This window comes from Ixodes scapularis, unplaced genomic scaffold (genome assembly GCF_016920785.2).
Source record: "Ixodes scapularis isolate PalLabHiFi unplaced genomic scaffold, ASM1692078v2 PGA_scaffold13__105_contigs__length_92229423, whole genome shotgun sequence".
Classification (NCBI taxonomy): Eukaryota; Metazoa; Arthropoda; class Arachnida; order Ixodida; family Ixodidae; genus Ixodes; species Ixodes scapularis.
Genome location: NW_024609839.1, coordinates 2,350,463 through 2,363,882, shown reverse-complemented (window position 1 = coordinate 2,363,882; position 13,420 = coordinate 2,350,463). Strand labels below are relative to the sequence as shown.

Sequence of the window (13,420 nt, the reverse complement as noted above, 5' to 3'; positions counted from 1 at the left end):
ACAAAGACCGGGACACAGCAGGCCACGATGGAGATGAAAAGCAAAAAAAATAACGACGTGTTTTTTTTAGGGAATCTGTACACATCGGTTTCTTTAAATCTAACTAACTCTGTTTTTATTTTGCCTTACCGGTTATTAAATTTCAGCTACAAGTACAGCAGTGTTCTGTCATATTTGTGTCTTCATCCGCGTTCTATGAGCTGTTCGTCCCCATCATGCACAACCCACAACAGTATGAACGACCCGTTCAACGATGCAGTCTCGGGCAATTCTGAAGGGTTCACTTTAGGCAGGCCCACTTTGCTTGGGGGGAAGGAATAAATTAACCTTTTCTCTATACTCCTTCTAAAACTAAAATGCATAAGGCAAACACTAGTTTTGCACGGCCGCTAAACTGCCTCAGCAAACTGTTGGAGACGGTACAACGTTTACTAACTGGCGGAATTTGCCGTGTTTTCTACAGAATGTGTTGAACTACAGTACGCAAATAAAGGAAGGATTTGGAGCTACGTCAAATGCTGGGACCCTTCTAATGTTCTTCGTGCTTGGCTGTTTCCACGTTTTGCAAGAAAGTGCACACGGGCCCTTTTTTTATGTTGTGGCGAAAACCATCGCACCACGTCTACTTCACGCGTATCCATCCGAATTTCAATCATTGGTATCTCGTGTAGCCAATAACAAAGGGCGTCCTTTTGTTTTTGCCACCTTTACCATGTGCCTATTGGAGTGATCTCATTGCAGAAACTGGTGAAGGTACTAAGGTGATAATCAATTATTGGTGTTCTAACTGCTTTGTGATGCAGTATATGTTCGCAACTTTCACGACCTATAAAAATGGCGGTCGCCTGGATGATCGACGTTCAACAGTACTATGTGACGCGTACGTAACTCTACTTTCATGTAGGTGAGATCTGACGATGAGTCCGGCTGACGGGACCCTGGAGATGAGTGTTGGTTTGTTTCAAGTTTAGCCGCGACATCGACCTTATAGACAAGGAGGTGCCCTTCCTCTTGTCGATGAATCTGACCAACATCCTGTCAATGGTGCTGCTCGTGGCCGCCATCTGCTTCCTGTCGGCATACTTTCTCATCATCGTCGCAGTCGTCTTGCTCCTGTTCCTTGGACTCACGGTAAGGATCGTCAGCAATAATATGCATCCTCCTTGACCCTCGCACCTTTTCATACGTTTCCTCGTAAATAACCTCTATTTTTTGTACTGACGGTACGTTGTATTGCTTCACTACTTTGTGCATTCATGTGACTTCTTCTGTGCGTTGAAGACCCCCAGATTACCTACCAGCATAGGTCGGCATTTTAAAGGGGCGGTGCAATGATTTTCAGGTTGAAAGAATTTGTCTCTCGTAACTTTTACCTTGTTTATCGTGTCCCGGAGGATAGAGAAAACATCTCTTTCCTTCGAAATGTTGTGAATTCGCCGCGTAATCGCACAGCGAAAATCGTTGTTCTACCCCCCCTCTACAGCCACGAGCGGCAGCTGAAGGAACCACCGAGTGACGTCGTTCGGCAGCACGCTGTAGCATGACACCCACTGTTGTCAGCGGAGAATTAGTGAAAATTGTGAAAAAGATTTCAAAATAAGTTTAAGTTGTGCAATTACGAGCGAAATATAAGGATTACTTTTGATAAATTTTGCCACTTCAGTGTAAATAAACGCGTCTAAGTATAGTATTATCAAAGAAAATGTAGTCTTTCGAGTTTCAGTGGCGCCATCTACTCGAGTTCCACAAAAACCGTCCGCGTGTGGACTTCCAGGCGTGGTCGCACTATCTTTTTCTGGTGTCTCGTGTTCGACTTCGGCACCCACGTTGCCTCGATCACATCGACGATGCCGAGCGCGTGCGGTGTTCCGCATTGTCCCAACCGGTGTCTAACCGCTGCTATGATTAAATTCAAAAACATCCAGTTCCATCGTTTGCCGGGTGAGGAACGTCTCAGAGCTGAGTGGTGTCGGCGCATCGATAGAGAGGATCCCGGTCAGGCAGGGGTGCGCGTGTGCTCCGAACACTTCGACGGCGACCGCGATTACCGGCGTATAGGAAGCGTCCTTCGGGATGCCGGGCAGACTGTGAAGAGAGCTCTTCTCAAGTCCGACGCAGTTCCTTCCCTTCGACTTCCCCCCACTGTGAAGCGTAACATCCCTTCAATGGAGGACCCAACGTCAAAACGCCGAAAACTTCTTGTAAGTGGCGCTCTTATTTCAGTGAACGGTAGACATGGGCATTCGGAACCTTTAGAGCAGAGGTTTACGAAACTTTTCCGATTGCGCAGGACGATGACCCGATTGAGGAGCTGGGCTTCGAAGGGAATGCACCTTGTGAGCACGACTGCCATTGCCGTCACCGACCGACGACAAGCGATGCAGCGGTTCAGGCCGACCCGCAAGAGAAGCCGCAGGTTCCGACCCCGGCTGTTTTGAAAGACAGTTCTGTGGGAACGGATCCAAGGCTGGGAAAAAGATCAGTCGGTAGGGATGAAAAAGACCCCTCGTGCTCGGCGTGCTCGGCGTCACATCGTGCTCGGCGTCACATCGTAAAATACATTCGATACAGACTCACAGCCCTGGTTAATCTTCGTCTTATTTGTTTTTTTCGTTGTATTTTACTTTCTAGATCTAGATTGCTGTTAATTGTAATATCAGATGTACAAAATGTAGTGCGTGCCAGAATGTCATTTTGCAGAAGCTTGTACTGAGCCGAGCATATGAGGAACCGGATATGTGAACATCTCTTCTCCCTTTAGGCACGCAGGCAAACTCCTATGCCAGAGGCGTCACTAGCCACCACGTTCAGACAGAAGCTTTGGAGCTACCTGGCAGTTGCAGCGCCACTGCCAGCATCAGTACCACCACCACCACTGCTGCTGTATCTGCCTCCTTCCCCACAACCACCACGGCCACCACCACTGCCCCTCAAGTGCCACCACAAGGGACAGTCCTGGCACCTGCCACTAGCCCAGTCCCAAGTCATTCACACGAGGAGGAGGAGGATGACGACGAAGAGGAAGAGGAGGAGGAAGAGAAGGACGACGACGACCCCCTGTATGAGCCATTCAGCAAAGATGGCTTTGTCGAGTAAGAGTGGTTTTCCCCTTGGATGAGGCCTAAATTAGAGCGAACATGCACATTGCGTCATGTCGTAAGTGTGAACACAACACCGATGCCACACTGTAAAAATGCAAACGCAGCATCGGTACCTCTTTTCACTTTACTTCGAAATTGTATTGGCTGCACCCAATTTCATGTCCCAAGTTTATGCCCCAAATTCCACCGCACTAGTAGTTTGGACTACATACAACTTTTCAGTTCTAAGAGGAAAAACAAAAAAAAACCTACCGATCCGTTGTTCGTGCTAACAGGGTCGCGCTGTGTAGCTATTTTGATTTCAGTTATATTTTGTAGCATCAGCATCGCCTTGTAATTGTGGTGTGCTCTACTTATATATGACTTGCATTACATCAAATCAGCTGCCCCTGTAGGGTAGAGAGCTGCACAGGTACGGGTCTGCCCAGCTTGTGGGCCGGGCTCAGGTTTCTTGGCTACTTTCATGAAGGGCCCGGGCCGGGTACGGGCCTTACATTCAAGTCTACAAGGCGGGCCGAAATGGGCCAAGCCAGCCATTACTTTTTTCATTTTTTTAGCAGCAGTGTGTTTTGGAAGTTTGGGGGTTGTGAGAGGAACCATAGTAGGGCAGACTCAAATGCTGAAAGGGATGCTGAACCGATATTTGAAATCTCATAATTATTGCTCGAGCGGGCTTCACGGGATGGTACTGTACCTAAAAACGATATTCAATCAGACGGATGGGGCCCGAATTATTGTATTTCTTTGAATTAAGAGCGAATCCTCGGCCGAGCGAGCGAGTCCTTCTGAGAGCAGGCGTAACAAAACTGACGTGCGCATTCTTGGCGCCCCCAGCGCCCCTGGTGCCTCCGCGCATTCTCCTCGTTCGTTGGCCTTGATTCTTCGCTCGGTGGCTGTTCTCAAAGCGGCTGATACTAACAATAACAAACGCCACCCGGCTTAGCGCCTGGCTTGGCTTGGCTCCGTCTGTCTCTTGAGGCGAATGAGAATGCGCACGTCACGAGGCGAGCTTTCCACGACGCTCACCAGGGGTTGCGTAAAATTGTATTTTTCGTGTTTATTCAATTTTATACGCCTTCTCACTCAAAACAACGTCATTTAGAAGAAAAGGACATGCTATGTATGCCATTGCGGTCAAGAATTTCCACCCAAAATTTTGGTTCAGCATGTTTTTGTACGGTTCGGTGTGTGCAGCCGCTGCAGTGGATGCCTTTCCAAAGCACTAGAGGTACGGCGTTTCTTTTCGTCACAGGCGGCGCCGCTGCGTACGATCACTTATTCACATGAGCGCGCACACATATGCACCTCGCCTGCACAATATGCACCCTTGCAAGCGTAAACCATCCGTACATATGAGTGTGTGCATCCACAATATCGGTGAAGAGGTTCCCCTGAAGGGTGCTTATTCTAAACAATTTCTTGCAAACCACTGCAAAAGATGGAAACATTTTTTTTTCTTTTCGGTTGTACTCGGGGAAAGTGGGCAATTTAGAAATTTGTCCGTCTTTCGTCCAAACCATTCGCGACGTTTCTCTTCCTTTTCAACTTCGACATGTGGTTCTGTTTACTGGTGCTTGTCATTTTTTTGTTTCTGTCCTTTCCGCTCGGGTTTGGTTGCAGAAAAGGACGATTGGGGTGATTTTTCCTAACGAGCTGCCTAGGCCCGCAGATTGGTCCAACTAATGATAGCAGCAAAAAACAAGAAAAAAACAACATATGTTTACTCCATTGACTTTTGGGTATCGTAATCAACATATGTGTAGCAGTGTCAAGCCAGCTGCCATGCCATGTAATTTGTGAGCTATTCACACTGGGCTAAAATAGAGGGGGCCTCAGCAAGCCCATGAAGATTAGCGTCGGGCCGGGCTGGGCCGACTTGGAAATCAATAGTGGGCCACGGGTGGTTCCGGGCCCAAGTGACCGGGAGCAAGGGCTGGGCCAGGCTTTTAAATATTGGCCCATGCAGACCTCTACTGTAGCGGCTTTCCAGTTGGTTGCTTACCTTCTCAAGTGCATGTTTCACACCACAAAATTGATCTTTCTGGGCAAGAACAGTTAGGAACGATTACTACCATGGTGCATATATGTCACATGCTAATGTATGCACACATTGACACCATCAGACTCTAGTAAGAGTTTAAATTTTTACAAACATTTCGCTAAATGATATTGTAGTTCGTTATAACAGGGGTTGCCTTGTACAGGATGTCCCTCAAAATGTATCAGTAGATGGTTCAGATGTGAATGAGGCAATATAGCTCAGTTTTTTGTTGCTCAGTCAGAGCAGAGAAGCGGCTGTCAAACATTATGCATTTGTAACATTTACAGCAATGCAGGAACCTTTTGCGGAGAGCCAGGATGCAATGAACGGAAGTTCCTCGTCTTCGGCAGCTGCCTGCGAGAGTTGTTTGCGGTGTGCCAGACATGCTACCGCCCCTGCAGCGTGTCTATGAGAGCCACTGGCACACTACTGACAGTGCGCACGTCTTGCCCGACTGGGCATTCGCATCGCTGGGAAAGCCAGCCGTCCATAAACGGCAGGGCTCTCGGGAATCTCCTCATCTCGGCGCTTGTGCTGTTCACGGGGGCCTCTCCAACCAACACTCTGCGCCTGCTCCGTCTGATGAATGTGCAAGTCATCTGTAGCAAGACCTACTTCAACTACCAGCGAGCCATTTTGGTTCCCGCTGTTGAGCAGGTGATTACATGATGCCATCTGATGAGCTTTATCTTACATGCTTTTACATTTAAATGCAGTGTTTCACCACAGTGCTTTGGCCAGTATCAAACATTCTAGTATTGTCTTCCACAGGTGTGGATGGACGAGCAGGGCAAGCTGTTGGAGGAGCTCCACGACCAGCCCCTTGATCTTGCCGGCGACGGGAGGTGCGACTCCCCTGGTTACTGCGCAAAGTACCTGACATACTCCCTGCATGTACCTGGTCTCAACAAAATCTTGCACTTCGAGCAGGTTCAGGTGGGAGAGGTGAGGACCAGATTCATCCTCCTTATTGCTAAACCATGCATTTTGAACAAATAATTCTGTTACTAACATGTACAGCAATGGTCACAATTGGTGCTAAGCTGTTAAATTAACTTGCTGTCTGGTGTCAGGAGTCTGGAGCCCTTCTATTTCAGGAAGAAAATAGCCTAAAGGGGCACTGACACGTCAAAATAATATTTTTTCTTATTATCCGAAACAATTGAAAACGATGCCTGGACATTACCCTCCAAATTCGAAACTTGGGAATTCAGTATTTGTGAAGTAAAAAAAGTATTTCCAAATGTCGAATTTTAAGTTTCCTCGCGATCCGTGGTAGTGGAGTGTCGTCAACTATTGAGGGGTCCTGCAAGTCGAGTTTCTTTATTGCCTTTGCCCCTCCGCTCTGAAACGCCGTTGCGTTGCCGCCGAATGTTGCTGCGACCCAAAGCTAGGAGGTGATGAGGGCGGGGGAAAAGGGCGCCGGCACACCGGGAAAATGGTTTCCTGCGTGCGTGCTGTGCTGCCTATCGCTGCGAGCAGAAGACGCTGCCAGCAGAGTCACAACCGAAACTATGATACAGAAACACTAAACCCAGTTGTTTTGACTATTTGACGATTTCCTTTTCGAAGTCTGAAAGGTTTTCAGGCACATAAAAAAGACCGCTTCGTCAGATTCCCCAACTCACCAATCACCCTCTGCTACATGCGTCGAGCGCCGCCATGTTTTTCGAGGGAGGACAAAAATCCAGGAGGCGACTTCACACCAGACTTTGATTTTTGGTATTTCAAAAAGAACGGCCGTAGTGCGTTCAGAACAGCGTTCAAAAACATGTTTTACGATTGGCGTTATGAAATGTTATAGAAATGTCGCCTACAAAGCTTCTTAATTTCATGATTTTTGATGCCGCCAATCGAAAAAAGCGAGGAGGTGAGGAGCAAGAGAGAAACACGACAAAAAATTTAAAAAAATATGCACGCGTGAAAAACATTTTTTTTTTTTTCAATGCAATGTTTTTTTGCGTGGTTACGACTACAATTTTTATCGTTTTAGACAATAAAAAAAGGTACAACCTTTGGAGTGTCAGTGCCCCTTTCAGACTGGTAATGCTGCAGAATAACTCATACACTAAACTTTCACTTGAGCAAACTTCAAGGAGCCCAAGGAAATGGTTCAGTTAGCTGAAAGTTCACTAAACTGAACATGGAACAGCATAGGGCACGGCATACATGGATTCAAAAGCCGCTCCAGAGGCGATAGTGGCGGGGCAGCAGGCATCGTCTACGCCAGCACTGCAGATCACAAAACTTCGTTGAACTGATTGCAAAAATAATCCTGGGTTCACCGATCAAGTTCGTTGATCTGAAATATTTGCTGTTCCGACATTCGTTTTTCGTTTAACTGAAACATTTTTGCATAGAATGCACAGGAAACCTGCCGTGGATTTTTTTAAAGTTCGTTATTCTAAAATTTGTTAAACCAACATTCGCTCAAGTAAGAGTTTACTGTACGTGTATGTGCAGGATAATCCCTGCAGCTTCTGGGAATAACATGGTCCACTTTCCACTGATTACAGTCTGAGGCGGTTCGCAGCAGCGGCCTCATGGAGAAGGAAGGCCTCATCAGGTGCCTGGCCTTCGCAAAGGAGAAGGAGCTGACTGTGCAGTCGCTGACAACGGATAGACACCGATCCATCGCTAAGCACATGCGGGAGAAGGAGCCAGCCGTCCGCCATTACTTTGATGTCTGGCATGTCTCGAAAAGTAAATAGCATTTGTTACGGTTCATTTCCTCTACGTAAACAAAACAACCTGCACTGTTTGTTGACACCTATATTTGTTATGTATGCAAGCAGTTAAAAACTTTTGCATTGTAAGAACAGAAACAGATGTGGCTTGGGAATTGGGAGAGAGCAGTTTTTTCTCGTTTGTTTCTTCGAGGACATCTCGACTATAACTTATGTTTCCTCTGAATGACCAAACTGGGAATGAATATGTCATCTGAACTGAAATGACACCATGCTTTTTGCAGATTATTGCTTTCTCCTGTACTTCTCACTCACTCCCATTGCTTTCCTCTGTAGTACTGGCATGTGCTGGGCAGTAGGTATTGACAGTCCAAACAATATATAAATTCTTTTGACCAGACTGGTCTGGTCAAAAGCGCATGATTACGTTTTGCAAGTGATATGATTTCTCTCCCTTTCTTGAATGTTTTCTTGCAGATGAAACAGGCTAGTGCTAATTTTGCACACTCCTCAAACTGCAGGTGTCAAGAAGGGCCTCAGTTCAGCCAGCAAGAGTCGGGACTGTGCCTCGATTGCTGAATGGGTTCAGCCGGCTGTGAACCACCTCTATTGGTGTGCAGTAGCTAGCCAGGGCGACCCTGACCTGCTTGTGGGGGCCTGGACCAGCATGACCAGGCACGTGGTCGACATCCACGCAGACCACCCCGGGATCTACGCCCAATGCCTTCATGACCCTGACACAGATGGAGATTGGCTGGTGCCAGGTGGGAACACATTTCACATGTCCCTGAAGATTTGTCACAGTACAGTCGACTCTAATTAGAATCTGACGGACACGGCAAGACTCTTCGAAATAGAGAAAAAAGATCACACCACACATTTTTCTGTTGAGTAGTCACTTCTGATGTGAATTTCTTGACTATGGCACTTCAGTGAACACTGAAAATTGTGAAAGTATTAATGCTAGAGCATTAGCTGTCCCATGGAGCAAACCAGCTTTATCAGCTTTTGAAGCTGCACCAAAAGGCACCTTAATTCCCCTGTCCAGTGGAGAAAAGCCTGTAGTCTGTAGCAGCCACCCCATTGGCTGGCACGCGGCGTAGCTCCAAGGAACGCCACCCCACAGAGAAGCCCTTTCCATGGCGCAGTGGCCCGGCCGCAGAGCCCACCCAGGCAGACTCCAAAGAGGCCGCACAGCCGAGCTCAGCGTGGCGCGCAGCTTGTAGGAATATGCTATGTATGCGAATGCTTATACGGTTGCCTGGACTGTGCCCCTACTTTAAACTAACCAGAAAATAAAATAGACCGACTGAACTACAGGGTCAAGCCTTTAAAAAAGTGGCAAAGTAGTTTATCCACTGTAAACAACACAATAGTGTAAACTTACTAAGCATTGGTCAATTAAATTTTTGTGCAGTAAGTCCTGATTATGCTTTGTTTGTTTTAGATTCACCTGCACATGCTAGGTTCACAGATGTCGTGGCCAGCAAATCCCTGCTCAAGGACCTGCGCCAGCTCTCTCCAGAGACGCAGACGTACGGGCTGGAGTCGTTCCACAGCGTATTGAACAGCTTTGCACCCAAGTCTGCTGCATTTTCTACGAAAGGAATGCTCACCAGGTATGCACATAAGGAAATGCTTCGGAAAGGAACCCGATGCATTGCCCACATCGCTAATATTAAAGCAGTAGCTGTGTTTTATGACATGCAACTCCATGCACTGCTTGCCGTTTTAAGATGTGCTGTTGTAGTTAGTGATAATCGTTCATCGTTATTTATTTGGTAGAATATTATGAAAACCTTTTTGAGCTCTTTTTACATTTCAGAATTCCTCAGGATCACTAATCTCACTGTGTGAGGGTGTATGTGTGTTGCTAGATTTGTTATTTGAACTTTCCGCTCAGTGACAACCACAGCTGCGGGTATGTCTCAGCAGAGTGATCGTAACATTCAATGCTACATAAAGCTGCCAGTACAACACGCGCTCAAGTGAAAAGACTGCTATCCCCAATGATTAGAAACACCTAGAAATGGGGACTAAATTTCCGTAATAAACAGTAAGCAGCATTTCAGAGCACAGATCACCTGTGGGAACTGCTCTACACTTTGTTTGACTGCATTCCCTATTGCTGTAGGACCCGCATCGCAACGCTGCATTGGAACGAAAATGCAAACAGGGAGCAGGCCGTCACCAAAGCTGGTGAACTTCAGTTCAAGGTGAAGTCACCGAAAGCCAGAAAAGGGCACCACACCGCCCATCCCGAAAAGACCAAAGCCACTCACGGTAATCTGGGAGAATCCCACTCTCTGGTGGTTTGGAATGTGTTACAGCATCATGAGATTGATTTCTATGAAGACCATAGTTAGTGGCAGGTTAGTTAAAGACGACCCATGTGGCGGGTTCGAATCCCGGCCGAAATGCCCGCAATCTGACGGAGGCTTATTGCAGAGGAGGCGCCGTGTAACCGAGCTTTCGGATGCACGTCAAGAGATCCCCAGGTGGTCCAAATTAATCCTAAGTCTTCTGCTGGGGCGTGCCAGATGCCCGTCGTTGGTTTGGCACGTAAAACCCCCAAATTTGACATTTGACTTTTGACTTTGCCAGTTAAAAACGAAGTTAATATAGAGGTGAGCTGGTCTACGATATACGGGATAAAACCAGAGACGACAAAATTAAGAAAAAAAAGGGACGGGACAACAAACCATCAGGACGGTTCAATGTCCTTTACTTCTTTTTTTTCATTGTTTTAGGTTTTATTATGGGGACAAGTTAGTGCATGGTAAGCGTCGTCCACATGCGTTATGTCACTGCAGCACAAACTCCCGAGTCGGAAATATAGTAAGTCGTCTGCTTCACTGCATCTGCCTCATGAGTCATCGATAAGATGGTATGTCATCTGCTGCTCGATATCGACAATTGTAAATGGTATGAAATGGCAATGTTTTTGTTTATTTTTTCACATGTGATCACTGCCATAATTACTTGTGCCAAGGGGGAAATGGATAACTGAGGTGACACAAGTGCCAGCCTTGCAAACTTCCTTTTTCATTGTAGACATCAGTGTAAAAAACCAAGTACAGACAGTTGTTTCATACCTTATAAATGGGTAGAAGAGGCTACATTCTGTGCACAGATTACTCAAGATGCCTGTACTTCTGCACATTTTGTGATCAAACTCAACTGCACATCATAAAATTGTTGCTAAAAGTGTGCCGAGAGCAAAGATATTTAATGATAAATTTATTTTTCAGACTATGTCGCAAAGCTTGTGACTCAGGCTGTGGCTGTCTGCAAGGAAATTGGTCCCCTCAAGGAAGTGTTCGAGCTCGAGGCAAAGACACCACGTCTATCGAGCATGACCGAGAGCTTCGACAGGCCACTCAAGGAGGACTTGGTGGCCGCCAGGATCAGCCGTTTCGGGAAAAAACCACCAAATGCAGCGGATTAATGGTTCGTTTTGCAGGCGGGGCCAGCTGAGTCAATAAGTTCTAGTGCTTCTTTGACCGTCGTTGCTCCTGACCCTACGTCGTGCAAGTGGAGGTTCGTGGCAATCCGTCGAATGTCTGCCGCATCACTGTGGAGCTTTGCAAAATCCAAATGCCATCCGGAGGTACTCGTACTTGCTGTCAGGTGTTACGAATGCCGTTTTGTGGATGTCGTCCAATTTTACGCATGTGGTGAGGAAAGTCGTCTTTACTTCTATTATGTTGAAGTGGTTCGACTGGCCACGCATAATATTGTTGATCACATTCTCCATGGGATAGGACGGATTCCGAGTCTTCGCATTCAGTTTACTGTAGTTGTGAACCATCCTTTGCGGAGTTGTTGGGTGGTGTGGTTGATCCACAACAATCGGCGGTGCGGCATACTCTCTCTCGCTTGGCTGTACGATTCCCTTCTGGATTAGTCATCGACCTGATTGCGGGTAAAGTCTGTCCGCTGGGGAGTACCTGTATGCCCGGGATGCGACTGGTATGTTGTCCTGTAAATCGATGGAGTGTTCAGCGTATGGGCAATGTCAGAGTGATTCTCCTTTTGTCACGAGCTTCGCTGTGCCATGTGGGAACGCACCGTAGTAAGTCCGCTTCTTCGGGTGTAGCGTCTTTTGTCATTTCTGACACTGCTTCCTCGATGGCACCGTCAAGGATGGGGATTGCCATTAAGGTGTCGCACGTTGAGTGCACCTACAGTGGTTGCCCTTGTCATGCTATGGACTCTGACATTTGGGCCTTCGTCTCAACAATCATCCCGGAAAGATGGGTGATTTCATGTCGTTCGTTTTCGTGTGAGTCGACGTTCACGGGGGAATTCGGAGAGCGATGACGTTGCTCTGCGTGGGCATCGGTCGTGGTTGGATGTTGCTTGGCTCCAGGCGCTGTGCTGTCGGGCCGTTGCTGGGAGCAGTTGCTGCGTCATCGGGAACGTCTGATGCCTTCGTCGAAGGTACAGCTTGGATGAGGTGTTGCATCTCAGCTTGTAGGCATTCAAAATCGGCTTGGAGCTTGTCGTCGACTGTGGAGAGTTCCTCGATTGCGAACTTGCTGTTTGTTGCGAGTGTCGCGAATGGACGTGAGGGTTTCCACCGTGCCTTCAGCTCCTCGTTGAGTCGCATTGTTGTCTAGAAGCCTGCGGATGAGTTGCTTTTTCGGTCCGCCGCATGGCAAATGACACGACATCAGTTCTTCCACCAGCTCATATTTGGAGAAGACGTGAAGATTATCAGCATTGCCTGCGTTCAAATGTTGTTGACCGTAAAGCATCTGTTGGAGAATGGACACGGGACGACGAAGAAGTGGGCAACAGGGTCACGTGCGAGAATAACCCGCCATGTTTTATTCTGATACAACCGCTACCATCACGCCGATTGGGTTATAGTACTTTCTTCAAATCCCAGATATCTGGTGCCGAAACCCGGGACCTAGAAGACGCCCGACAAAAAGAGTGATAGATCCCCATCTGACAAACACGGATAACCACTCTCCTTCAGAGAATGGACCGACTGCGGAGGAAACGAGCCGTCATCCGGTCGGCAGTGACCAGAGCCATCAATGAGTTGCAAGCTTTACTGGATTCCTCGGATGCAACTGCGGGTGAGCCCACAAAAAACTTGGAATATCCTCAAACTGAAGAAGCAGCATTAAAGGTAGCTGACAGTCAGATTGAAGACGGGGTTGATATTGATCACCTTGAAGAAATAGAAAGCGTAAAGGCTTATCAAGTTTTGATCTGCCGTTTATGAACAAGACCTCGCTCAAGTTGGCTGTACGATGATATCACGATAAACGTCCGCAGCCTGGAAGCACTGCTACGTGCTGCCGTGCAGAAGTGACTTCCTGACGACCTTGTCCTCTGCTACTGCCAGTAAAGAGCCACCGACATCGTGGACGTATCCTGGAAATAAAGCCTAATCAAGCCAATCTATCAAAGGACCAAAAGGAGGACTCGTCAAATCAGGTGCGCAAAGCATACATCACTCCATCGGCAGCAGCTTTAGTTGCAAGGACAGACGCTCAACATGCCGAACGCTTTTTTTGCGACGCACGTGAGCACTTATTCGATCATTGCAATGTGCATTCCATCAGTGAGAAAAA

At 47.3% G+C, this 13,420-nt stretch overlaps 2 pseudogenes; both read left to right on the top strand.

Annotated features, from left to right (window-relative positions):
* Nucleotides 1–27: 27 nt before the first annotated feature.
* Nucleotides 28–13,420, top strand: part of LOC121835503 — a 76,154-nt pseudogene continuing 62,761 nt past the window's right edge.
* On the top strand, nucleotides 1,848–5,987 carry LOC115319478 (annotated as a pseudogene).